Genomic DNA, 27,946 nt, shown 5'->3' on the forward strand with positions numbered 1-27,946 from the left:
GCCAGGAAGGTTACATTTTTTAAAAGACAAAACTCCAATATTTCTGTAAAGAAAAGTTTATTTTAGGAAGTTCACTTGTTTTACTGACAACCACAGAGGAAAACATGTTTAATGTGTTTGAGTGTGTCATTTATATTGTATGTAGATGGAGAGCTACGTTGCAATGTGAATGTCAGACTCATTAAATGTACAATCCATAGAATTGTTCTCATGGAGCGAGCTGTTAATTCATGGCACATTTCAAGCTCTATATGTAATAAAATGCCAGATCTTTTTTCTAGGCGTCTTGAATGATTTTGAGTTGCAGAAAATGTTATAAAACAGCCTTTCATTGAATATCTTTGGAGATTCTTTGGCTCGGTTATCCTTTGATTTTATTATACTTAATGAACTTGCAGTGAATATGGAAGGACTAAATCAACAGAACATGCAAGACAGAAATGGCACGTAATTAACTAACACATTGTGATGCTGAGGTCTCCATCAATTATCTTATAATGAATATATACATGTAACTGAAATTATGCTTTTTTTTTTTTTTTTAAATTGACTAACATAAACCATAAAAGGTTTGCTTTACTTCTACTGAGGAATGTTCTAACCCAAATTGAAAATAAAAACAAAATGACAGCTTTTGAGGAATCAATGTATACGTTATAAAACACACTTTACATTTTTAGATTTGTATCGATTGATAGGTTATTGTAGCTGAAACTTTGTTTACCCCCAATTAAGATGCATACTTAGTTGCATAGTTACATACAGTCAGGTCCATAAATATTGGGACATCAACACAATTCTAACATTTTTGGCTCTATACACCACCACAATGGATTTGAAATGAAACGAACAAGATGTGCTTTAACTGCAGACTGTCAGCTTTAATTTGAGGGTATTTACATCCAAACCAGGTGAACGGTGTAGGAAGTACAACAGTTTGCATATGTGCCTCCCACTTATTAAGGAACCAAAAGTAATGGGACAGAATAATAATCATAAATCAAACTTTCACTTTTTAATACTTGGTTGCAAATCCTTTGCAGTCAATTACAGCCTGAAGTCTGGAATGCATAGACATCACCAGACGCTGGGTTTCATCCCTGGTGATGCTCTGCCAGGCCTCTACTGCAACTGTCTTCAGTTCCTGCTTGTTCTTGGGGCATTTTCCCTTCAGTTTTGTCTTCAGCAAGTGAAATGCATGCTCAATCAGATTCAGGTCAGGTGATTGACTTGGCCATTGCATAATATTCCACTTCTTTCCCTTAAAAAACTCTTTGGTTGCTTTTGCAGTATGCTTTGGGTCATTGTCCATCTGCACTGTGAAGCGGCGTCCAATGAGTTCTGAAGCATTTGGCTGAATATGAGCAGATAATATTGCCCAAAACACTTCAGAATTCATCCTGCTGCTTTTGTCAGCAGTCACATCATCAATAAATACAAGAGAACCAGTTCCATTGGCAGCCATACATGCCCACGCCATGACACTACCACCACCATGCTTCACTGATGAGGTGGTATGCTTAGGATCATGAGCAGTTCCTTTCCTTCTCCATACTCTCTCTTCCCATCACTCTGGTACAAGTTGATCTTGGTCTCATCTGTCCATAGGATGTTGTTCCAGAACTTTGAAGGCTTTTTTAGATGTCGTTTGGCAAACTCTAATCTGGCCTTCCTGTTTTTGAGGCTCACCAATGGTTTACATCTTGTGGTGAACCTTCTGTATTCACTCTGGTGAAGTCTTCTCTTGATTATTGACTTTGACACACATACACCTACCTCCTGGAGAGTGTTCTTGATCTGGCCAACTGTTGTGAAGGGTGTTTTCTTCACCAGGGAAAGAATTCTTCGGTCATCCACCACAGTTGTTTTCCGTGGTCTTCCGGGTCTTTTGGTGTTGCTGAGCTCACCGATGCGTTCCTTCTTTTTAAGAATGTTCCAAACAGTTGTTTTGGCCATGCCTAATGTTTTTGCTATCTCTCTGATGGGTTTGTTTTGTTTTTTCAGCCTAATGATGGCTTGCTTCACTGATAGTGACAGCTCTTTGGATCTCATCTTGAGAGTTGACAGCAACAGATTCCAAATGCAAATAGCACACTTGAAATGAACTCTGGACCTTGTATCTGCTCATTGTAATTGGGATAATGAGGAAATAACACACACCTGGCCATGGAACGGCTGAGAAGCCAATTGTCCCATTACTTTTGGTCCCTTAATAAGTGGGAGGCACATATGCAAACTGTTGTAATTCCTACACCGTTTACCTGATTTGGATGTAAATACCCTCAAATTAAAGCTGACAGTCTGCAGTTAAAGCACATCTTGTTTGTTTCATTTCAAATCCATTGTGGTGGTGTATAGAGCCAAAAATGTTAGAATTGTGTCGATGTCCCAATATTTATGGACCTGACTGTAGTTAGTCTGGCTGAAAAAAAGACAAAAGTTCATCTAGTTCAACCATAAAAAAAAAAAAACATTTAAAATCCTACACCCACAGTTGATCCGGAGGAAGGCAAACAAAAAAAAAATCCCAGCAAAGCATGATCCAATTTGCTCCTGCAGGAGAAAAAATTCCTTCCTGATCCCCCGAGAGGCAATTGGATATTTCCTGGATCAACTTTACCTATAAATGTTAGTATCCAGTTATATTCTGTGTATCCAAGAAAGAATCCAGGACTTTTATAAAGCAATCCACTGAGCTGGTCAGAACCAACACTTGAGGGAGTCTATTCCACATTTTCACAGCTATCACTGTGAAACCTTTCCGTGTTTGGAGATTTAATTTATTTTCCTCCAGACGTAAAGAGTGCCCCCTTGTCCTCAGTGATGACCTCAGGGTGAATAGTTCTACACCGAGTTCACTATATGAACCACTGATGTATTTATACATGGAGATCATACCCCCCTTATATATTATACATGGAGATCATACCCCCCTTATATATTATACATGGAGATCATATCCCCCCTTATGTATTATACATGGAGATCATACCCCCCTTATATATTATACATGGAGATCATATTCCCCCCTTATGTATTATACATGGAGATCATACCCCCCTTATATATTATACATGGAGATCATATCCCCCCTTATGTATTATACATGGAGATCATATCCCCCTTATGTATTATACATGGTGATCATATCCCCCTTATGTATTATACATGGAGATCATATCCCCCCTTATGTATTATACATGGAGATCATATCCCCCCTTATGTATTATACATGGAGATCATATCCCCCTTATGTATTATACATGGTGATCATATCCCCCTTATGTATTATACATGGAGATCATATCCCCCCTTATGTATTATACATGGAGATCATATCCCCCCTTATGTATTATACATGGAGATCATATCCCCCCTTATGTATTATACATGGAGATCATATCCCCCCTTATGTATTATACATGGTGATCATATCCCCCCTTATGTATTATACATGGAGATCATATCCCCCTTATGTATTATACATGGAGATCATATCCCCCCTTATGTATTATACATGGTGATCATATCCCCCCTTATGTATTACTCATGGAGATCATATTCCCCCTTATGTATTATACATGGAGATCATATCCCCCCTTGATCTCCTCTTCTCAAGAGAGAATAAATTCAGTTCCTCTAATCTTACCTCATAGCTGAGCTCCTCCATGCCTCTTATCAGATGCCCTAATATTTTCTGAACTACCCAAATAATATAATATCTAGACCAGGGATGTCAAACTTATTTTAATCGTGGGCCGCATCAACATTATGGTTGCCCTCAAAGGTCTACTTGTATCTGTAAGAATAGATGTCCAGAGCACCCCAGTCCCCCTTACATCAGATATCAAAACCCCCCTCACCATCAGAAGTAAAGCGTCCCCCACCCTCCCATACATCACAGTGCACCCCCTTTACCTTGTGCTGCTTCTGGGAAGAAGCTGGGGTGGAGCTGGAGGAGGACCAGAGGAGAGCTGCTAGAGTTTGTTTGCAAAAAGGAGGGGATGCTGCGGCTGCACAGAGAAGCACAGGATCTGTAGGAGGAGTTCTGTTCTCCTTTCTACTGCCAACTGCTGAGACAAGCTAGGGACGGAGACAAGGGGGTGTCCAGGGGCGGACTGACAACTCATGGGGCCCCCGGGCAATAGGGGATCATGGGGCCCCTGTGTCCTTGCCCATACTCAAAAAAGCCTATGAAAAAGATACCAGGGGCATCTCATGGGGCCCCCTACTGACCCCGGGCCCTCAGGCAGTGCCTGAGTTTCCAAATGATCAGTCCGCCCCTGGGGGTGTCGCAGCTGCAGGAAAGGTGCGAGGGCCACATGAAATGGCTTAACAGGCCATTTTTTGCCCATGGGCCTTGTGTTTAACACGTGTTCTAGACTATGTCATCTGATAAAGTTGTCTTGGAGAAACATGACAGGGCACTGTGGCATGTCCAAATACTGCTCATGCATAATCTGTGAACTTGGTGACGGACACATTATACTTACTGCACATCATATATTAAGCTTCAGCAACAATTATGCTGTATATGATAAATAATGTGCTGGGTGAAGAATACCTTACAGAATTTTTTAGATACTGGGGCTGATTGTTTCTCATTCATAGAAGCTGTACAGCTTTGATAAGTGAAAAATGATCTATGAATGAGGACAGACAGATGAATGAAAGGTCCACCTCCTCCATTTCTAGATCACTTTTCATTATTACAGCTTTTATAACTTGAGGAGGGGAGCAGAAAGAGCAGGCATAGTCGGAACTCTTGATAAGTGTACATGACAGGTCCCTCGGCATTATCAACCCCAGCCACATTGGAAAAATACAGCGGTGGGGGTAGGGGGAGGTATTGGAGGATGGAAGACTTCATGCAAAACTGAAACCTGCAGCACAAGGGACTCAGCATATTGATTGTAAGTAATGTCCCTTGTGCTGATTTTTTTTCACTAAATGTAGGCTTTAATAGATAGTAACAGAATACAACAAACAAGTAGGGATCATTTATTTTTTTTCTTTAAAGGATAAGCTCACCTTTGGGAACATGTTACACATTCCATCCATTTTTAGGGTGGAACATGTAACATGTTCCCATAGCTGCAGCCGCGCCCCCTCTCCCTGTTTCCCCATACTATCTGGCAGATTTGAAAACAGCATGGCCGTGGGGGTCTTCGCCCACATGGATGCGTCATTCATTCACGGATTTCCATGAATGAATGAACTGCAAGTCCCGAAAGCCTTAGCGGCCGTGGGCTTGTAGTTTTCAATGAACTACCATCGCACTGCGGAGCCCCATGGTAGTTCATTGAAGCTGCCTGTCAGAATATCTGCTTGAAAGTACATCCCGTACGGCAAGTAGATATTCTGACAGGTTTGCAGGACACCTGCATGGCATCAGCGATCTACTGATCTCTGGTGCAATGCTTTCCAGGCTCCTTTGGACAAAAATAATAAATGCACAATTTTTTACCTGCAAAAAAAAATGTGCATTTATTATTTTGGTCCAAAAGGTGAACTTATCCTTTAATTTGGTCAGGGCTAATAAGTCAATCAATCTTTTTTATATAGTTGGCTAAATACCATTTTTATTTTAAGTCAGCAGGTGGAGTCTTGGGCTCCTTTTTTAGTTTCCAGAATCTTTGCTTCATTGTTGTAAAGCCCCTAATTTACAATATGTAATTGAGTGAAACAGTCAGCGCAATACCAAGTTTTTCCACTTTGAATTAGAACACTGCTTTTGACATCTTCATGTTTTTCCACTCCCCAAGAGAAACTTCTATTCTCTCTTTTACAGTGTGTTCATGTTCAGTTTGTACCAAACAATGACCATTCAGAAATAGACATACCTAACTAAGCAATGCATTCATTTTGTTTTTTTATCAGCTAGTTTCTCAAACAACATTGTTATTAGTAAAATGAAGGAGATTATAGATTATACCCAGACAGTAATATGTGGTCAGCTTATCAATTTGTGGATCCATTTAAAACCATAAGGGCTGGTCCACACCGGAATCAGGGCCAGTCCACACCAGAATGTATACTGGGTTTCTGTGCTATTCCCATGTGTTCCTGTGTAATGCAATTTTGCAGGCCATTTATTTGAATGGTCTGCAAATCACACCAGAACACAGAAAAAGTAGTGCATGCACTAATTTTAAAAACATGCCTTACCAAATTGCATATTACTGCAGTACCATGCAATTTGGTGCCCACAAATACATTGTGATTTTCTTTATGGGGTTTCATTAACCAGTGGTGGACTGACAACTCATGGGGCCCCTGGGCAAGAGGGGATCATGGGCCCCTGTGTCCTTGCTCAAACTCAAAAAAGCCTATGAAAAAGGTACGAGGGGCATCTCATGGGGCCCCCTACTGACCCGGGCCCTCGGACAGTGCCCGAGTTTTCAAATGGTCAGTTCGCCCCTGCCATTAACATTACATTGGCACCAGCAGCATATTGCAAAGGCAGTGTGGTTGAGAGCGGTGTGGGAAATGCATATAGAACATGCCTTTCCTGCGCCGCATTCTAGTGTGAACCAGCTCTTAAAGTGGCTATAAAGGCTCAAGGTTTTTTTACCTTCATGCTTTCTATGCATGAAGGTAAAAAACTTTCTGTGTGCAGCAGCCCCTCAAGATCCCCCACAATACTTAACTGACCCCCTCTCAATCCAGTGACGTGCATGAGAGCCTCAGCTCCCCCGGGTCTCTCCTTCCTCATTGGTTGATACAGCAACAGTAGCCATTGGCTCTCACTTCTGTCAATCACAGCCAGTGAGCCAATGAGGAGAAAGCGGGGGAGCAGAGCCAGCCATGCTAGTGTGTGTATAAACACAAAGATAAGCAGCTCAGGATCGAGCCTTCTCAGCTGCCCCATATCAAGCTGCTTCCTATGGGAATACTAGACAGGAAGGAGGGGCAAGGAAAGCCAGCATGGGACCCAAAAAGAGGAGGACCAGGGCTGCTCTGTGCAAAATAACTGCACAGAGCAGGTAAGTATGACATGTTTATTATTTTTCTAAACAAAAAAAAATCCTGCCTTTTATATCACTTTAAGGTGTGTTCAGTAATGATCAATATATGAAACCACTTTATTAACATTATATTAAGATATATGAAGGGTGTTCAAGTCAATCCGGGACTTTTAATATTACAGGTATAAAAAAGGGATGCCAGCCTGACTGTACTACACGCAGTAGTAAGTGGCAAGTATGTCCTATTACTGCACATGTCGCAGGCCAGTCTAGAGACCATTATTCAAGATGGCAGACAGTAGTGTTAGTTTGTGCATGGAGCAGTGTGTGGTGATGAAGATGTCTGCAAAAAAAAACCTGTGGATATCTACAGAAGACCTCAAGCTCAGTACGGTGATGAGATGCTCAGCCACAGTACGACGTTCCAATGGTATAAACGTTTCAAAGATGGCCGTACGTCCATCAGTATCAATCCCGGTCGTCGCGGTTCTGCGCTTACAGTAGTCATTCCTGTGAACATTCAGTATGTGGAATGCCTGATCCTGGACAATCGATGAAAACCCTGTCCTGAAATTGTCCTGAAAGAAACATCTTCCTGTGGGAGCGCTGAATACAATCATTCTCAAACTTCCTACGAAATGCAAAAGGTTTCCAGGCATTAAACACTGGGATAAGTGTATAAATGTAGCAGGGGAGTATATTGAAAAATAAATGCAGTTTCCACTCCTTGAAATTTGTTCTTTTATTATATAAAGTCAAAAGTCCAGATTTGACTTGATTGCCGCTCGTATATCCTTTTCTTGCTTTGCATTATTTATAACATGCAGAAATCAAAATAAACATGCCTTTCCTGCTTTTGTGTAGGGATAAAGAGCAACAAACGATTTTCGGTTTGGAAGAATTTTAAAATCTCTTCTGAGCGTTTATATGACTCGGTAGTAACTGGTGTTCTCAGAATACCAGATCATTGCCAGCAAGGATGCTTTATGCACTACAAGTGTGCCTGGGTGAAAAACAGAAACCCTTGACAGATTGAACCCCGTGTATGATTTTCATGGTTTCATTTTCAAGTCCAACAGGTGCACACTTTTCAAACAGACTTTCGCAGAAGGCAGAGTAAGCATATCAGTAGAAGTGCTAACTCTTTGTTAGGTTTTCTACTGAAGCGAGAACTACATTTTAATGTACGATTTTCTTTGGATGAAATGTTAGATCAAAGAATGTATGCATTGTGAAGCAGTTGAATACATGCTTTGAAGACCAAAATGGATTGTATAGTTTGTTTTATGGCAATGATGTTTGATTTTCAAGACTAAGGTCATTTAGATAAAAGGAAAATCATTTATATGGCCACGTTTAAGAGCGGTGCTGTGGAGTTTAAAAGCTCACCAAGTCTTCTAGCACAGTTGCAGTAGAATGAAACTCAGCTGTTTTATAAATGGAACAAAGCTGGAATATTAAAATACAATGAAAGTATAGGTAACCACCTAATGCCAATTAAAAACATCAATATAATGCAGAGAAGTGGATATATACGAAGGGCAAACATTCTTCACCGTGTAAATGTTTTGTTCTATTGTGTTGGCTTAGGAATATGTTCAGTGAGGGGAAAGCAATTTTTTTTACAAAGCCTTATCCCTGTAATCTATTCAAAGGATAACACAGTATCATGGCTAGCATAAAAGTTACAATAAATGTAAAGTTTTTATTTGTATAAAGCCAAGCTGAGTGATTGAAGTGCTCATTATTGCACACACCAACTGGAGCTGCACAAAAACTACACTTTAACACCCCTCAGGTATGGTGGTCTAAACCAGGGGCGGACTGACAACTCATGGGGCCCCCGGGCAATAGGGGATAATGGGGCCCTTGTGTCCTTGCCCAAACTCGAAAAAGCCTATGAAAAAGGTACCAGGGGCATCTCATGGGGCCCACTACTGACCCCGGGCCCTCGGGCAGTGTCCAAGTTTCCAAATGGTCAGTCCGCCCCTGGTCTAAACCCCACATTTTGAAAGCTATGTGCACTGTAACCCCCTCCCTGATAATCTAGTGGACATTTCCTGGTGTGCCTTAAAGTGGTAGTTTTCCATCCACAATTTTTTCCCCTTTTTACTTTTATGTATTTATTTTTTCCACTTCGTATGTTTTTCTTTTTTTTTTTATATATTGATGTGGCGGGTGGATTGCACAGCTGCACATAACATGTCATTTCTCTTCTTTGTGAGCATAATTTTTCTCCTTCTAGGTGCTCAATAGCCATTCGTATTATTTTTATATTTATTTCGGTCAGGGCACTGGAAGTGTACTGCAGGCGTCAAACATTTGAACATAGGCTGTCCACTCTTCCACAATGCAGGGGGAAGGGAAGGCACCAACATATAGAAGAGAAAATTCTATGGCCAGGAGAAGAGCAGGCAACAACAAAAATTAAACATTGAATCTAATGTCCATAGGCTGCCTGCCTTTCCCCAAGTAGGGACTGTAAAAAAAAAAGACAACAAGACACAAAAGCCTAAAAGGAGAGTAAAGGTGTTGCCACAAAGAGATAATAGGTGGAATGCATTACTAATGTGACCACCTTACCCCCCCCCCCCCCCCCACAACTCTTTAGTTCTGCTTTATGTGATTATGGCAGAAGAAGCTCTGGGAAGCTGGAATTTTTTTTCACCACCAACAGCTCATCATCTTGGATGCCTACACAACTTTGACCCATTTTGAAGAGGCAACTTAAATAAAGAACTGTGATGGAGCAGGGATTATTGAAAAAATGCTTCTTTTGTTCGTTCTACACACACTGCATGGTCTAGTAGATGGTATCACAAAAAAAAATATTCACATTATTTCCTTCTATATTTAGGGTAATGTTCAAGGCTTGGGTGGTCCAACACTACCATTTTCTCATCCACCATTACTTTTTTATTATTTTTACTAAGGAAGCTGCTGGTATTCACCAGTGCACACCGCAAAGAGTGGACTTCATTGCAGAACATATCACAGATTGCAACCCTCAGGTACACAAAAACTTGCATATTTTCTTAGCAAAAAAATTAAAATTTGCTGAACAAATTAAAAAACAAATCCTAACATGTTCACATCTTACATACTGTCATGCCTCTGCTTATTTGTTTTTCAATAAAATATCACATAATTTTAGAATTTTTAATTGTAAATCTGCCTTGTTTGAGTCAGCATAGTTTGGACAATTACACCTGGATACATCCTGGTATGGTACTACCATCTTGCTGCTAGTCAATTTTTTGACTTCACCTTTAGTGTAGAAAACAGTTGCCTTGTATCTAAGCCCTCTGCCCTTTTCAATCCTGCTGCTGGCCAATTTTTTCTTAACTCCTTGGCCATGCAAATATGTGGCTTCTCGGTGGCTGTGCCTTGACTCCAAGAGTCCAAATACACATGTTCCTGGCACATTTACTGGTGCCTCACGGAAAGGTCCCATTCGCTGCTTGCGATTGCAAGCTTTCCGATCATGTGACCCCGTGACAGCCAATCATGGCAGTTACATGACCCTAAACCCCACCCTGCCTCCTAGCATCACAAACCCCATAAAGGGCACCAAGGGGTTAAACAGGAGCTTCAGTCATATGTGTGAAATTTAAAAGTCAGCAGCTACAAAAACTGCAGCTGTAGCTGCTGACTTTTAATAAACAGACACTCACCAGTCCCGGGATCCAATGCTGTCCTCATCCGAGAGAGTTTCTTCTCCAGTCTTTGGTCCCCTCCGCCATCATGTTAACTGTGGGCAGCCGGCTGTGACTGCTTGTGGCTTCACAGCCAGCTATCTACTGTGCAAACCTGAGTCACGCTGCACTTTGTGATTGGTCCCTTAGCCTTTTTTGGACCTTTGACGTCTCCCAAAAGACTATGGACATGGTGAGGAGAACTTCTGCTCAGATTACCTAGGACAGTGGTCGGCAAGCCGCGGCTCGCGAGCCACATGCGGCTCTTTACACACTTTAATGCGGCTCTTCTGTGTGCCGGGCGCCCGCTCCCCTCCCTCCTTTCGGGCGGCCGCCCCAAAAGTCAGGACACTGCAGCTAGCCCAGCAATGGGCAAACTACGGCCCGCGGGCCTTTTAATCTGGCCCGCGGAGCGTGGCAAACATTGGCTGTCAGGATGTAGGCGGGGCAGCGTGACGAACTCCTCTCCTCTCACAGTCCGCCCTGAAGACCGGAACGGCGCGGGAACACGGCGAGAGGAACGCGCGGAGCAAAGGTAAGTGAATTGACACAATATGGGGAATGAATTACTATAGGGGGGGTGAATTACTGTAGGGGGGATGAATTACTATATGGGGGATGAATTACTATGGGGGATGAATTACTATATGGGGGATGAATTACTATATGGGGGATGAATTACTATATGGGGGATGAATTACTATGGGGGATGAATTACTATATGGGGGATGAATTACTATATGGGGGATTAATTACTATGGGGGATGAATTACTATATGGGGGATGAATTACTATGGGGGATGAATTACTATATGGGGGATTAATTACTATGGGGGATGAATTACTATATGGGGGATGAATTACTATGGGGGATGAATTACTATATGGGGGATGAATTACTATATGGGGGATGAATTACTATATGGGGGATGAATTACTATGGGGGATGAATTACTATGGGGGATGAATTACTATATGGGGGATGAATTACTATGGGGGATGAATTACTATATGGGGGATGTATTTTCAGTTTTAAAAAAGTGGCTCTCAAAATAAATTTCAATTGTGGTTTTGGCGAGATTTGGCTCAGTTGAAAAAAAAGGTTGCCCACCACTGACCTAGGAGATCTGAATGGAAGTGGGAGCGGGTACCTGAACTAGGTACTCGCCCCCCCATCCAAATAAAAAAAATAAAATCCAAATGTGCCAGAGGAGGTAGGAAGGAGGAGGAACAGTGGAACTTCCCCTTTTGAGTGTCTCTGGGACGATGCACTTTAGTTTCTAGTGTAGCAAAACATTTACCTTGTTTGCATTTCCACATTTTATCCTATTCTACCTGGTCACATTCATATAAGGCTCTGGTCCTGGCCAATTTTTGCCAAACCATGCATAAGAGCTTTAATTCTGATATTTGAAAAATTGGGTATATGTCAGTAGGTCACGGTGAATATTCACCGAGGGTGTGTAGAGTACTGAATGCAAAGTGTTTCCACATTTTTTTTAAAGGATACAATGAAGCACTAATATACTGATGCACTCAAATCACCCCAAGCAAAAAGATGTAATCTAAAAACGGAAAAGACCCCAATTACACTGTTCAACATATTTTTATTTTTTGCCAGTTTTGGAAACAAAAGGATCCATTTCTTAATGAATTTCACATTCTGAGTTCAAATATAACAATGAAATTTGTCAATTGGCTCTAGTTTTTCTGTAAACGGAAAGTTTTCTACTACAGGTGTAATGACTACATAATGCACAACAATTATATAGATAGATGTCTTTCCACAAATATAAAGCAAGTGATATTGACTACATAACAAAGCCTAAATGGCATAATATATTGCATAGGATTACCAAGAAAAATTATAGCCATAAGCTAAGTTGAATCATTTTAATACTTAGGATTCTCACTAGTTTTGTCTTCAGTTTGTGTCGGTTTTGCTTCTCTTGGCTTTTCTCTTGTATTTGAGGAAAGGGCTATCTCTTACAACTGCACGTGACTACACGCTTCAGGTTCTTCCTCACTTGACTCAACCATGAAGGATTCTGGTGCTTTAGGAATTGGTAGCCCCTCTCCATGAGGAACTGGACGTATTGCCGATGGAATATTTGGATAGTGCACAGATAACTTTTTCTTCTTATTTAGCCCTTTTACAATTGGAGGCACCATACAAAAGTAACAATTACTAACATGATCTGTTGGCTCTCTCCAAATCATTGGCACAGCGAAAGGCATAGATGCCTTTTTTCCATTCAACCATTGCTCCAGTGCCGTCCCACAAGAATTGCAGCATATATGTGGTGCCCAGCTCTTGTCCTGGTCTCCTATCTTGCAGCCAAAATACAAGTTGTAGGCTTTCTTAATCATTCCTGTTATCCTCCTTTTTTGTGAGATAAAAGTTATTTCACCGCAGATATAGCAGAAATTATCTGCTTTATTCACACAAGTTCGAGGCATTACTGAGTAGCCTATATAAGAATAAAACGAAATGTAAAGACGCTGTCGAACTACAATCAGCTACAGATACTGCAGCTTTTATGCAGTGAAGTGATGCAATTAAAGGCTAATATTGCATCATCTCAGTATATATGCAATTTTCTATTGGTCACCAGTATCAATTGCGCAATATGCAGCTGAAGTTGCATCATAATTTTGAATGGCTTACGTCATTAGATGGGTGAATATATCATGGAAACTAGAGCCAATCAACATTTTTTAGGGTCATTTTCGTTTTCAGCACCCCAAAATTATGTAAGATTAGCTAATTTTATGCCCAAAACTTTTTACCTGTTGAACAGTGTTACTAGAAATAAGGCATTGACAACTGAACAGCTAGCTATCAATCAGTTCTTGCAGACAAGATATTGATCTATAAAATTATTTTTTGGGTGTACAGATTTGGTCACATATGCAGGACACATAAAAGAAAATACCTCAGTTCTTTGTTAAAGTAGATCTAAACAAAATCATTAACATATCATATAAGGTTAAACAGGTTATTATCATTTGGAGTCTTTTGTATCATTAGCTTTCATGACATTATCAGCTGGTAACACTGATATAAGTGTGAAACTAAAGAAACTGTGCACTAGTGTTCTAGAAATTAATATTCTAATAATAGCTTCAAACACTCAAAACTAGAAAATACCCCACCTAGTGCATACAAATTGTCAACGCCTATGGTAGTGAGCTCTATAGATCCACAGCTTGGGGTTCCCCAGTGCGCGGAATCTAAGCCCCAGCCTGCTTGTTCACCAGGGCCCCTGATGGTGGGGATGGACTTGGAGCAAGCTAGGACCAGGCCACGGCCCCTAGGTACACCCAGCTGAGGTGGAGGAGACTGCTAGCGAAAGCAGGGTGCAAGGGAGAAGACACAGGGTATCCAATGGGCAAGCCGAGGTCAGGACAGGTGGAAAACTAGCAAGGTTAGGAATGAATCCGGGGTCGGTACACAGATAAACAATACAGGAAACTAGCAAGGTCAGGAACGAAGCCGGGGTCGGTACACAGATAGACAATACAGGAAACTAGCAAGGTCAGGAACGAAGCCGGGGTCGGTACACAGATAGACAATACAGGAAACTAGCAAGGTCAGGAACGAAGCCGGGGTCGGTACACAGATAAACAATACAGGAAACTAGCAAGGTCAGGAACGAACCCGGGGTCAGTACACAGATAGACAATACAGGAAGATATCAAGGTCAGGAACGAAGCCGGGGTCGGTACACAGATAGACAATACAGGAAACTAGCAAGGTCAGGAACGAAGCCGGGGTCGGTACACAGATAGACAATACAAGATACTAGCAAGGTCAGGGACGAAGCCGGGGTCGGTACAGAGATAGACAATACAAGACACTAGCAAGGTCAGGGACGAAGCCGGGGTCGGTACACAGATAGACAATACAGGAAACTAGCAAGGTCAGGAACATAGCTGGGGTTGGTACACAGATAGACAATACAGGAAACTAGCAAGGTCAGGAACGAACCCGGGGTCGGTACACAGATAGACAATACAGGACACCAGCAAGGTCAGGAAGGAAGCCGGGGTCGGTACACAGATAGACAATACAGGACACCAGCAAGGCCAGGAACGAAGCCGGGGTCGGTACACAGATAGACAATACAGGACACTAGCAAGGTCAGGAACGAAGCCGGGGTCGGTACACAGATAGACAATACAGGATACACCGGAAACACACGGGAGCTCCAACAACATGAAGTTGCTCAGGCAAAGTGGGACAGACTGAGCATGTCTTAAATAGACAAGCCAGCTAGGAGGAGGCCCAGGAAGTGATGAAAGGAAAGGACATAAAACCCAGGGAATAGCAGAGGACGCCCATAGGTTAGCACAAACAAATACACATGTGAAGGAATCAAGAGCAGCAAGGAGGTAAGAATAAACACACAAGAGGCTGCAAGCTAACTTGTGACACAAATAATACCAAACTGTCTTGCGCTCAAAATTTTGTGAGAATAACTAATTAATACAGTAATAAAAATTACCTGAAAAAAAGTAAAATAGCAGTCCCAACCAGAGTGTGCAGGATAATGAAACCCCAATTATTCTCCAATTCTTGAAACAAAAGTGCCACTAACACCAATCAAACACCCAAGGTTATTTAAGGATGGCCTCTTACCGACTTCCCATGACCCTCTTAGACTAAATAGTGGTCTTAAAATGCTTATATGATCTCTCAGGGAGTCCAAGTCACCTTCAGTCACCATTTCAGGGTACCCAGGAACACTGTCACTAATACCTACAGTAAGTAAACCAATTCTCACCATATCCATAATGAAAAGTGCCTCTCACTATAAAAGAGTGTGGTCAAACCAGCTATATTGACAATGTGCTTATCTGTGATATAGAAATCCTAGGACATGCTGTTGACAGACTGCCCACTTATATACTATATTGCCAAAAGTATTGGTTGGCCTGCCTTTACACACACATGAACTTTAATGGCATCCCAGTCTTAGTCCGTAGGGTTCAATATTGAGTTGGCCCCGCCCTTTGCAGCTATAACAGCTTCAACTCTTCTGGGAAGGCCATCCACAAGGTTTAGGAGGGTGTCTATGGGAAGGTTTGACCATTCTTCCAGAAGCGCATTTGTGAGGTCAGGCACTGATGTCAGGGGAGGAGGCCTGGCTCACAGTCTCTACTCTAATTCATCCCAATGGTGTTCTATCGGGTTGAGGTCAGGACTCTGTGCAGGCCAGTCAAGTTCCTCCACCCCAAGCTCACTCATCCATGTCTTTATGGACCTTGCTTTGTGCACTGGTGTGCAGTCATGTTGGAACAGGAAGGAGCCATATCAAAACTCTTCCCACAAAGTTGAGAGCATGAAATTGTTCAAATGTCTTGGTATGCTGACACCTTAAGAGTTCCCTTCACTGGAACTAAGGGGCCGAGCCCAACCCCTGAAAAACAACCCCACACCATAATCCCCCCTCCACCAAACTTTACACTTGGCACAATGCAACGGATTGCCAGACAGAGAAGTGTGATTCATCACTCCACAGAACACGTCTCTACTGCTCTAGAGTCCAGTGGCGGCGTGCTTTACACCACTGCATCCGACGCTTTACATTGCATTTGGTAATGTAAGGCTTGGATGCAGCTGCTCGGCCATGGAAACCAATTCCATGAAGCTCTCTACACAATGTTGTTGTGCTAATCTGAAGGCCACATGACGTGTGGAGGTCTTTAGCTATTGACTCTGCAGACAGTTGGTAATTTCTGCGCACTGTGCACTTCAGCATGCGCTGATCCCGCTCTGTCATTTTACATGGTCTACCACTTGGTGGCTGAGTTGCTGTTCCCATTTGCTTCCACTTTGTTATAATACCACTAACAGTTGCATCCCTCATCCCTACAGGTCAGTGACCTATGTGGTAGCAAAGCCAGAATTAGGCTAAGTTCACACTAGCTTTGTTAGCAGGCATTATACAGGCATTTGGGAAAATTCCACACATGACAGCACACAGTGCTGTTCACACTGAAGCGTTAGCGTCGCGTTGCGGCAAAAATGACTCCTCATGCTGAGTCAGGAAGAGTTGAAGCCTCTCATTCAAGTCTATGGTGACACTCCTGAAACGCCTTTGAGGCAGTTGCGAGGCGTTTGCGGAGTGTTAATACCTTTAAATGTCATTTTAACCCTTTGAGGACCAAGGGATGTAGTTGTCCCATGTTTTTAATTGCGTGTATCATCTGATTAAGAACTTAAAACTCTTTTTTTTTTTGGTTTGAGTCAAAATATTAGTTCTTATCAACAAACAACAAATGGATCTAGCTTTTTGCCAATTATTTCATGAAATGGCTTAGTTACAGCAACTGAAGTGTACGAACTTTAAAAACAAAAAAATTTCTTCTTTTGGCGTTCCAAAATCTTACGGTCCTCAAAGGGTTAAGCATTTGTGGTGCGGTTTTAACGCTTGTAAAATGCCTATCAAATGCCTCAAAAACACTCAGAGGGCATTTGGGGAGCGTTAATACCATTAAGCTTCATTATAGGTGCTTGTGGTGCAGTTTTAACGCTTGGAAAATGTGTATCAAACGCATCAAAAACATACATAGGGCGATTGGGGAGGGTTAAAAATGCTTCTCAATCGCCTATCTAATGCCAGTCAAATGCTATAGGGGCATTTGGCAAGAGTTAGAAATTAGTCAAGTGTGAACTAGCCCTTAGGATGACAGAGACTGAACATTTAGGAGCAAGTAAACACAGACAGCTACCATATTTCTATCCCAGGTTTACCTCAAATAATATAGTTTTTCAAATTTAACCACAGTAAGTATATAGTCATCCGATTTTATTTAATATAAGCCAGTGTGCATTTTAGGGTTATTGGGTTAAAACAATATAATTTTTTTTTTATTCCTTAAAATGTGTCCTAGTAGGTCTGCAATATGTTTGCATAGATAGCACATTTGCACATATGCTTTACTAGATCCCATATTGTAAAAATGAGATGTCTAAATTTTCAGTATTATGATAAAAGGTAGCATACCATAGAAAGTTTCACAGACGTCTTTATTGCAAAACTGAATCTGACTTACTTTTTATGGGTCTTCAAAGCAACTAGTTAATGAACAGGGTACACGTAGTTAAGTGAAGTTGACAAGTGCAATGTTTGAAAGTGTAGCTCGTGCTAGGTTTGAAACAGGCTAAATGTAATGATAGATACAATTTGTGTGAATGACTCATTTTTCAAAAAGCTTTGAGCAGAGCGAAGATTAGGCAAAATGCTGGCCTTGACATCAAATGCAAACACTCTACTATATTTATTGGTGTTAAAAAAGATATACTGAAGTGGCAATAATTACCTTCCCAGCAGAACAGATGTAAGCAATTTAAGTCCTCAGAGAGTTTTGAGAAGTGAACAAGAAGCGTGATGTAATTTGGCAGAGCTTGGGAATGGCATTTTATATGGCTTAAGTATATAAAACTATAGAAAAATTACATCTGACATAAATGTATAGTGACTGATTGTGGAGAAACTTTAGGGGGTCATCGAAGGTCCAGCCACATCAAGAACCAGAAATAAGGTGAGGGGAATTATTATTTGCGAAGAGTAAATTTGCCTAGGTTTGGTTTCCTTGATGTTAATCAAAAATCAAATCTCGATGTAAAATCCAGAAATTTGAATCAAAGCCCCATTGTTGTTAAATAGGACCTAATATTGAAAATAAATTCTAGCCATTTTTCAAGGCTAATTGGCAAGGGTTTGTCAAACAAAGAGCATGGGAAGTTGAACATTTCCATGGGAGACATGTACAGTCCTGAATGTAAAGTTGATGCAGCGCTAAAAGACTAAAGCCTAAATACAGTATATAACCAGATAGTAAATATGAGTAATAACATGACCCAAAACCACCTAGGGATAAACAGAAAACAATGGCCCTTAATAGACTAGTAACAGTGGTTAAGTGCAGAATAAGGTGTCCATAGTTCATACAGGGGTGTAAGTGAATCACAGCACACTTCAAAGAACGTGACCCCGGGCAGTCTTGCTGCAATGGCCTCTCACCTCCACTCTACGACCCTACAGGGCCATAAAGCGTAATGTAGATCACCACGGAATCCTCCAATTCAGGGACTCTTTAGATAAATTGGCATCACATAAACAGGGACAGAATTCCTCCAGGCCAGCAGGTGAATAGAAGAGACTCTCCTCCGATGTCACAACCGCTCATATGCTCATAAATGAGGAGATAAACACAATCCTCATAGTGTATTACCGCTTTATTTGAGTATAGGCAGCAAACAAAGAAAGAAGGTAACACACTTACATAACAAACGGCTTGTATGGAGATGCAATGCTGGGTGTACAGCAGGATCAAAAAGGTGCACCAAGATGGCGTCACGCCGGAAGTGCGTCACCACGCTATTGCCGTCGACGCGTTGCGTCACGTACCTCGTGACTTCATCAGGACGATCAGGGTCCTGATGAAGTCACGAGGTACGTGACGCAACGCGTCGACGGCAATAGCGTGGTGACGCACTTCCGGCGTGACGCCATCTTGGTGCACCTTTTTGATCCTGCTGTACACCCAGCATTGCATCTCCATACAAGCCGTTTGTTATGTAAGTGTGTTACCTTCTTTCTTTGTTTGCTGCCTATACTCAAATAAAGCGGTAATACACTATGAGGATTGTGTTTATCTCCTCATTTATGAGCATATGAGCGGTTGTGACATCGGAGGAGAGTCTCTTCTATTCACCTGCTGGCCTGGAGGAATTCTGTCCCTGTTTATGTGATGCCAATTTATCTAAAGAGTCCCTGAATTGGAGGATTCCGTGGTGATCTACATTACGCTTTATGGCCCTGTAGGGTCGTAGAGTGGAGGTGAGAGGCCATTGCAGCAAGACTGCCCGGGGTCACGTTCTTTGAAGTGTGCTGTGATTCACTTACACCCCTGTATGAACTATGGACACCTTATTCTGCACTTAACCACTGTTACTAGTCTATTAAGGGCCATTGTTTTCTGTTTATCCCTAGGTGGTTTTGGGTCATGTTATTACTCATATTTACTATCTGGTTATATACTGTATTTAGGCTTTAGTCTTTTAGCGCTGCATCAACTTTACATTCTATTCATATTGCCCTTGTTTGGTATGGGACAGATGCTGGCTGCTTTTTAGTTAGTTTTTTATTCACCACTTACCATAAGAGCGCAGGAGGATTTTTTATGTGATTTATGTACAGTCCTGACCCCTGTGCTTTGTGTTATACACTCCTGACCCCTGTGCTTTGTGTTACACACTCCTGACCCCTGTGCTTTGTGTTGCACACTCCTGACCCTTGTGTTTTGTGTTGCACACTCCTGACCCTTGTGTTTTGTGTTGCACACTCCTGACCCGTGTGCTTTGTGTTGCACACTCCTGACCCTTGTGCTTTGTGTTACACACTCCTGACCCGTGTGCAGTCTGCCTTACACAGTCCTGACCCCTGTGCTTTGTGTTATACACTCCTGACCCCTGTGCTTTGTGTTACACACTCCTGACCCTTATACTTTATGTTACACACAGTCCTGACCCCTGTGCTTTGTGTTACACACTCCTAACCCTTGTGCTTTGTGTTACACACTCCTGACCTTTATGCTTTGTGTTACACACTCCTGACCCGTATGCTTTGTGTTACACACTCCTGACCCCTGTGCTTTGTGTTACACACGCCTGACCCGTGTGCTTTGTGTTACACACGCCTGACCCCTGTGATTTGTGTTACACACTCCTAACCCTTGTGCTTTGTGTTACACACTCCTGACCCCTGTGATTTGTGTTACACACGCCTGACCCTTGTGATTTGTGTTACACACGCCTGACCCTTGTGCTTTGTGTTACACACTCCTGACCTTTATGCTTTGTGTTACACACTCCTGACCCGTATGCTTTGTGTTACACACTCCTGACCCCTGTGCTTTGTGTTACACACGCCTGACCCGTGTGCTTTGTGTTACACACGCCTGACCCCTGTGATTTGTGTTACACACTCCTAACCCTTGTGCTTTGTGTTACACACTCCTGACCCCTGTGATTTGTGTTACACACGCCTGACCCTTGTGATTTGTGTTACACACGCCTGACCCTTGTGATTTGTGTTACACACGCCTGACCCTTGTGCTTTGTGTTACACACTCCTGACCCCTGTGATTTGTGTTACACACGCCTGACCCTTGTGCTTTGTGTTACACACTCCTGACCCCTGTGATTTGTGTTACACACTCCTGACCCCTGTGCTTTGTGTTACACACTCCCGACCCTTGTGCTTTGTGTTACACACTCCTGACCCTTGTGCTTTGTGTTACACACTCCCGACCCTTGTGCTTTGTGTTACACACTCCTGACCCCTGTGCTTTGTGTTACACACTCCTGACCCCTGTGCTTTGTGTTACACACTCCTGACCCCTGTGCTTTGTGTTACACACTCCTGACCCTTGTGCTTTGTGTTACACACTCCTGACCCGTGTGCTTTGTGTTGCACACTCCTGACCCTTGTGCTTTGTGTTACACACTCCTGACCCCTGTGCTTTGTGTTACACACTCCTGACCCGTGTGCAGTCTGCCTTACACAATCCTGACCCTTGCACTTTGTCACAATCTTTTAGTGCAAACTGCTCCTAACTCTGTAGCACTCGCCATTTACTTTTAAGTTTAGCACCTGATCTGTGAATGAGTGCCACAGGCAATTTTCTTTTTTTTGTTTAACCGCTTTTCCACTGCCCCATAGCAGAAATACTGCTACAGGGCAGCAGGGCTGCCGAAATCACGTATAAATACATGATTTTGCATGTCTGGGTAGGGGGGTGCACGTGTGCCCTATACGCGACACCATTGGTGGCCTCAGCTGTCGATCACCGGGTCCTGGCCAGTGATTCCCCACCAGCAACCGGCGATCGCCGATTATCACTGACGGGGGAGAGGCCTGTATGTAAACAATGCAGATCTCTCCCCTGTCAGCTCCTGCAATGTGCTGACACAGTGAAACACACACAGCACACAGTAAAACAGCACACGGCACACTTTTAACCCTTTGATTGCCCAAAATATTAACCCCTTCCTGCCCAGTGTCATTAGTACAGTCAGTGCTTTGTTTTAGCACTGATCACTGTATCAATGTCACTGGGGATGTCAGTGACAGTTAGTCAGTTCCTCCCCCAGTGTCAGAATGCCAGCCGCAATCCCTCAGTCCTGTAATAAGTCGCTGATCGCCACCATTACTAGTATTAAAAAAAATCTGCATATATACCGCCATTTGTAAACGCTATAACTTTCATGTAAACCAATTAACTTACACGTATTGGGATTTTTTTAATCAAAGACCATGGAGCAGAATACACTTTGGCCTAAATTTATGATGAAATTTGATTTATTAAATTTTTTTTACTGGATATGTTTTATAATCAAAAATATAGTTGTTGTTTTTTTTTTTCAAAATTGTCGGTCTTTTTTTGTTTATAGGGTAAAAATAAAAAATGGAGAGGTGATCAAATACCATAGAAAGAAAGCGCTATTTGTGGGAAAAAAAGGACCTAAGTTTAATTTGGGTGCAGGGTTGCATGATTGTTAGTTAAAATAACGCAGCGCCATATTGCGAAAAATAGCCTTGTCAGGAATGGGGGTAAATCCTCTGGAGGGCAAGTGGTAAACGAAATTTGGCAACCTTACTTTTGGCTCCATGCACACTAGCAGGTTTTAAGCTCCTAGAAGCTGTTATTAGCATTTTCTTTCTGCTTCTAGAAGCTAAATAAGTGTTATCCTATGTGTCCATGCACACTACTTTTAAGCTTTTAGCTTTTTTTAGGCTTCAACGTCTAGGAGGAGAAAAATAAATTGCTTTTGTGGAGTGTTTTTGGAGCATTTTTCCAGCAAAAAAAAAAGCTGAACGCTCTTAAATGTACAGTACTGTAAAAATGCTAATAAAACGCTAATTCTCCTAAACGCTTCTAAACGCTACTAAAATGCTACTAAAACATGCTATTACCAGATTATTTTTCATTCAGCTTTTTTTCCAGCATTGTTTTGAGATTAAAAAATAAACGCTGCTGTGCATGGAGCCAAAAACCTATATAAAATGTCAATTTAGAAATCAAATAGACTTTAAAAAATCAAATAAAACTAGCATAGGTGTGCTCAGGGGCGGACTGATCATTTGGAAACTCGGGCACTGCCCGAGGGCCCGGGGTCAGTAGGAGGCCCCATGAGATGCCCCCGGTACCTTTTTCATAGGCTTTTGTGAGTTTGGGCAAGGACACAGGGGCCCCATGATCCCCTATTGCCCGGGGGCCCCATGAGTTGTCAGTCCACCCCTGGGTGTGCTAGAAGGCTTTGTATAAAATGGTATAAAATCACATTGCCCCAAGTTACCCGTTTCTATAGTGATAACTTTGAATTTGGATACATTTCTTTTTGACTAGGAGCTAACACATTCTGTGTTGTCTTGAATTATTATTATTATTATTATTACATCAAGTTTATATAGCGCCAAAGGGTTTGCTCAGCGCTGTACAATAGGGGGGACAATACATGGCACAGTACAACAAAAACAGACAGCGTACGAGGGGTAAGAGGGCCCTACTCTTTCAAGCTTACAATCTAGGAGGGAGGGGGTAGTGGAACAATAGGAAGTGGCTGAGGGGAATGAAGTGGCTGAGGGGGATGAAGTGGTGGGAGGAATGAGGGAGGATGGCCGTTAGGTGAGGGTGGGGTAGGCTTCCCTGAAGAGATGGGTTTTGAGGGAGCGTCTGAATGTGGGGAGGGAAGGCGACAGTCGGATGGATTGGGGCAGTGAGTTCCAGAGGATAGGGGAGGACCTGGAGAAGTCCTGCAGTCGTGCATGGGAGGAGGAGACCAGGGAGCAGGATTGAAGGAGGTCCTGTGAGGAGCGAAGGGTACGGGTAGGGTGGTACTTGGGGATCAGGTTGGTGAGGTAGTCAGGGGCAGTGTTGTGAACGGCTTTGTAGGTCAGGATTAGAAGTTTAAATTTGATGCGTTGGGCAATCGGGAGCCAGTGGAGGGAGAGGCAGAGGGGGGTGGCAGAGGTGGAGCAGGTGGTGAGGTGGATGAGTCTGGCCGCTGATTTCAGGATGGTCTGGAGTGGGGAGAGCCTGCACTTGGGTAGGCCAATGAGAAGAGAGTTGCAGTAGTCAAGGCATGGGATGATGAGGGAGTGTACAAGAAGTTTGGTGGTGTCTGGGGTGAGGAAGGCACGTATCTTGGCAATATTGCGGAGATGGAGCCTGCATGTGTTTGCAAGTGATTTGACATGAGGGAGGAAGGAGAGGTTCGAGTCAAGAATGACGCCAAGGACTTTGGCTTGCGGGGCGGGAATGATAGTGGTGTTGGTGATGGATAGGCTGGGGGGGGGGTGTGGGCAGGGGGAAAGACGAGGAGTTCGGTTTTGGAGAGGTTAAGCTTGAGGAAATGGAGCGACATCCAGTCTGAGATGTCGTTTAGGAGGTGAGTGATGCGGGCGGAGATAGTGGGGGTGAGGAGAGGGGTGGAGAGGTAGATTTGGGTGTCGTCAGCATAGAGGTGATAATTGAAGCCATGGGAGTGTATGAGTGTGCCCAGGGAGGAGGTGTAGATGGAGAAGAGAAGGGGTCCAAGGACAGAGCCTTGGGGGACCCCAACAGAGAGGGGGAGGGAGGGGGAGGTGGTACCATTGTAGGTGACGCTGAAGGAGCGTCGGGATAGGTAGGATGAGAACCAGGAGAGAGCGGTATCTCTGGTGCCAAGGGAGAGTAGTTTATTAAGGAGGAGGGGGTGGTCGACTGTGTCGAAGGCCGCAGAGAGGTCCAGGAGAAGGAGGACAGAGTAGTCGCCCTTGGCTTTGGCGTTTAGTAGGTCGTTAGTGATTTTGAGGAGGGCAGTTTCAGTGGAGTGTAGGGGACGGAAGCCAGACTGTAATGGGTCAAGGAGGTTATTGTCAATACGGTGGGCGTTAAACAGGGATGGACTGACAACTCATGGGGCCTCCGGGCAATAGGGGATCATGGGGCCCCTGTGTCCTTGCCCAAACTCAAAAAAAGCCTATGAAAAAGGTACCAGGGGCATCTCATGGGGCACCCTACAGACCTCGGGCCCTCGGGCAGTGCCCGAGTTTCCAAATGATCAGTCCGCCCCTATGCACACCTATACTAGTTTTATTTGATTTTTTAAAGTCTATTTGATTTCTAAATTGACATTTTATATAGGTTTTTGGCTCCATGCACACCAGCGTTTTTTTTTAATCTCAAAACAATGCTGGAAAAAATGCTGAATGAAAAATAATCTGGTAATAGCATGTTTTAGTAGCATTTTAGTAGCGTTTAGAAGCGACTGACAACTCATGGGGCCCCCGGGCAATAGGGGATCATGGGGCCCCTGTGTCCTTGCCCAAACTCAAAAAAGCCTATGAAAAAGGTACCAAGGGCATCTCATGGGGTCCCTTACAGACCTCGGGCCCTCAGGCAGTGCCTGAGTTTCCAAATGGTCAGTCCGCCCCTGGTCCTAAACATGCATGGAAAGGTTTGTGCCATCAGCAGACCTCTGGTGCTAAGGTAGCTAATATCAAATATGGATCATTAGCTTTTTGTTCATGCATCCAAAAACAAAATGAAGGTTTTTTTTTTCCCTAAAGAATAATTTGTTTTGCCCATAGTTCTCCTTTAATATAAAATCTTTTAATCCCAAATAAATTGCATGCCTTTTAACATTCACTAGCATCAGCAAAGATCAAGACATTATTTTACATGCTAGTTTTAAGGTCAATAATGAATAAATTAAAATGAAGTTGATTTAAGTCCAAGCCCTGAGGCACTCAACTTGAAAGTTTTATCTAATCTGTAAAAGAAATATTAAAAGAACTCTATATTTTTATGATTCATCCATGCCTCCTTCAAGTAAGTGGACCTCCAATTATATTGTCAAGTTCTCACAAGGTAAAGAACAATGTCAGTGGTCTTGGCAATTAAAAAAAAAAAACAAAGGTCTTTCAGTGGTTGCTTAGTACATGGTAACACAAAGGTTTGATTTTGAAGTAGATGTTATCAAAATTACATTAAGCTCACTAAAACAGTTTTCCATAAATAATTGCTATTTTTTTTCTTTTAGAAACATCATTGTTCAGGGTAGTGTCACAGCATTGTCACCCTATAATAGTAAGTACCTGAGCAAACATCTGCATAATTTAGAATTTTTTTGCAAATTTTAAAAAGATTTGAAATAGTAAGTAAGGGCAAAACTTTTTTTGTTTACTTAAATGTGAATAGCATAAAAGGAAGTTATAAAAACTGTCTGTTTTTTGGGGGGATGGGGATTTTACTTTCTGTTCCATAGCCAAAACAAGAAGTAAGAGGTAATCCCTTCAAAGTGAGATGATCCCTGCTGGTCACCAGAACTAGTCCTCATTGGAAGATTTCCCTTCTATTTCTTTTCTAGTGACAACCCAAAATTTTAGATTTTCTTTCATTTTTACCCTGGACAGGGGCGGACTGACCATTTGGAAACTCAGGCACTGCTCGAGGGCTCGGGGTCAGTAGGGGGCCCCATGAAATGTCCCTGGTACTTTTTTCATAGGCTTTGTTGAGTTTGGGCAAGGACACAGGGGCCCCATGATCCCCTATTGCCCGGGGGCCCCATGAGTTGTCAGTCCGCCCCTGACCCTAGATAATAACGGTAAACAGGACCAATAGAGAGGGTGAATCTCTTAAGCCACTTTCACATGGTGCAGACTCCATCCCGACCGGCAGGGGATCTGCTTACAGATCGCCTGCTAATGAGATCAGGCTGGGCGAATGGCACATCCATGTCTGCTTAGCTTCTGCAGAATTGTCGGTTTACACCCAACTACCCTCAAATACAATCAACCCAAACAGAAGTGGATGGATCCCGTTCCATTTTTTCTTTCTGACCAAATCAGACTAGGAAGTAGTGGGGTGTAAACTGACGTGTGAATTGCATGTTCATAGGGATGAATGGGCCATCTGATCAGGTCCATCTGATAAACTGACAGGTGGGCCTCATCGGACCTGCCATGAGAAAGGGGCCTTATATTTTACAGCGATATCTCCAACCAAAATGATTCTGTATGGAAAGATTATTGGCTTTTCTTAAATGAAAAAAACCTTTAAAGTCGGGCTTAGAATTGTTTCCCTCTGCTTGGTGATGTCAAACCCCCCCCCCGCAGTCCTGCCCCTACCCTAACCACACAATTGAAATAAGGATGCATGCGTCAAGTTAGCTACACACTAGTAGAATTTTGTTCAAGATATTTTTGTTTTAAGAATGTTTCATTTTCTAATCTATAGTAGGGTCAAGTCAACATTTGTTTTTGACCAGTGAGGAGAAAATTAGGATGAAAATTTTTAGCCAATCAGTGATCACATGCAGAGTAGTAAGCAAGATGTCACTTGTGACATCATTGCTTACTACGTGTGAAATCTGTGAATGATCACAGAGGTCACATGGTACAAGGCTATTCACAACAGCCTTGTACCATGTGACAAGCTGTGACTAATCACAGCTCACTCAGTAGTTCTCAATGGCTGCAGAAATGCAGCTAGAGAGAAGGAGAAATGATTGATTTACATCCTTTATGGGTGTAAAAGCAATAAGTGTAAAAAAAAAGAAAAAAATCTTCATCACCCCCCACAAGTAGTACAGTGTCACCATGGTGACACTGTACTGCTAGGGTGACAGTATGTAGAAAAAAAAATAATAATATTGAAAAAATTTGAATTTTTTTTTTAAAAATTGTAATATTTGGTTATAAACTAATTTGGGTTATTTTTACTAAAAATATAATGGAATAAGTGAGATGATCCCTGCTGGTCACCAGAACTAGTCCTCATTGGAAGATTTCCCTTCTATTTCTTTTCTAGTGACAACCCAAAATTTTAGATTTTCTTTCATTTTTACCCTGGACAGGGGCGGACTGACCATTTGGAAACGTGGGCACTGCCCAAGGGCCCGGGGTCAGTAGGGATCCTAATGAGATGCCCCTGGTACCTTTTCATAGGCTTTTTTGAGTTTGGGCAAGGACATGGGGGCCCCATGATCCCCTATTGCCTGGGGGCCCCATGAGTTGTCAGTCCACAACTGGAGGGACCCAAAACTTCTACAACTCCTAAGGGGGTAGTGCTACACTTACATAGAGGAGCGTTAGAGGTGGGAAAAAAACTAAAATGCCTGTAGAATTGGCTTTATTTATGCCCCGTGGCCAGGGGCGGACTGACAACTCATGGGGCTCCTGGGCAATAGGGGATCATGGGGCCCCTGTGTCCTTGGCCAAACTC

Source organism: Staurois parvus, unplaced genomic scaffold (assembly GCF_062004578.1).
Source record: "Staurois parvus isolate SC_StPar_1 unplaced genomic scaffold, SC_StPar_1.0 ptg001066l, whole genome shotgun sequence".
Taxonomy (NCBI): domain Eukaryota; kingdom Metazoa; phylum Chordata; class Amphibia; order Anura; family Ranidae; genus Staurois; species Staurois parvus.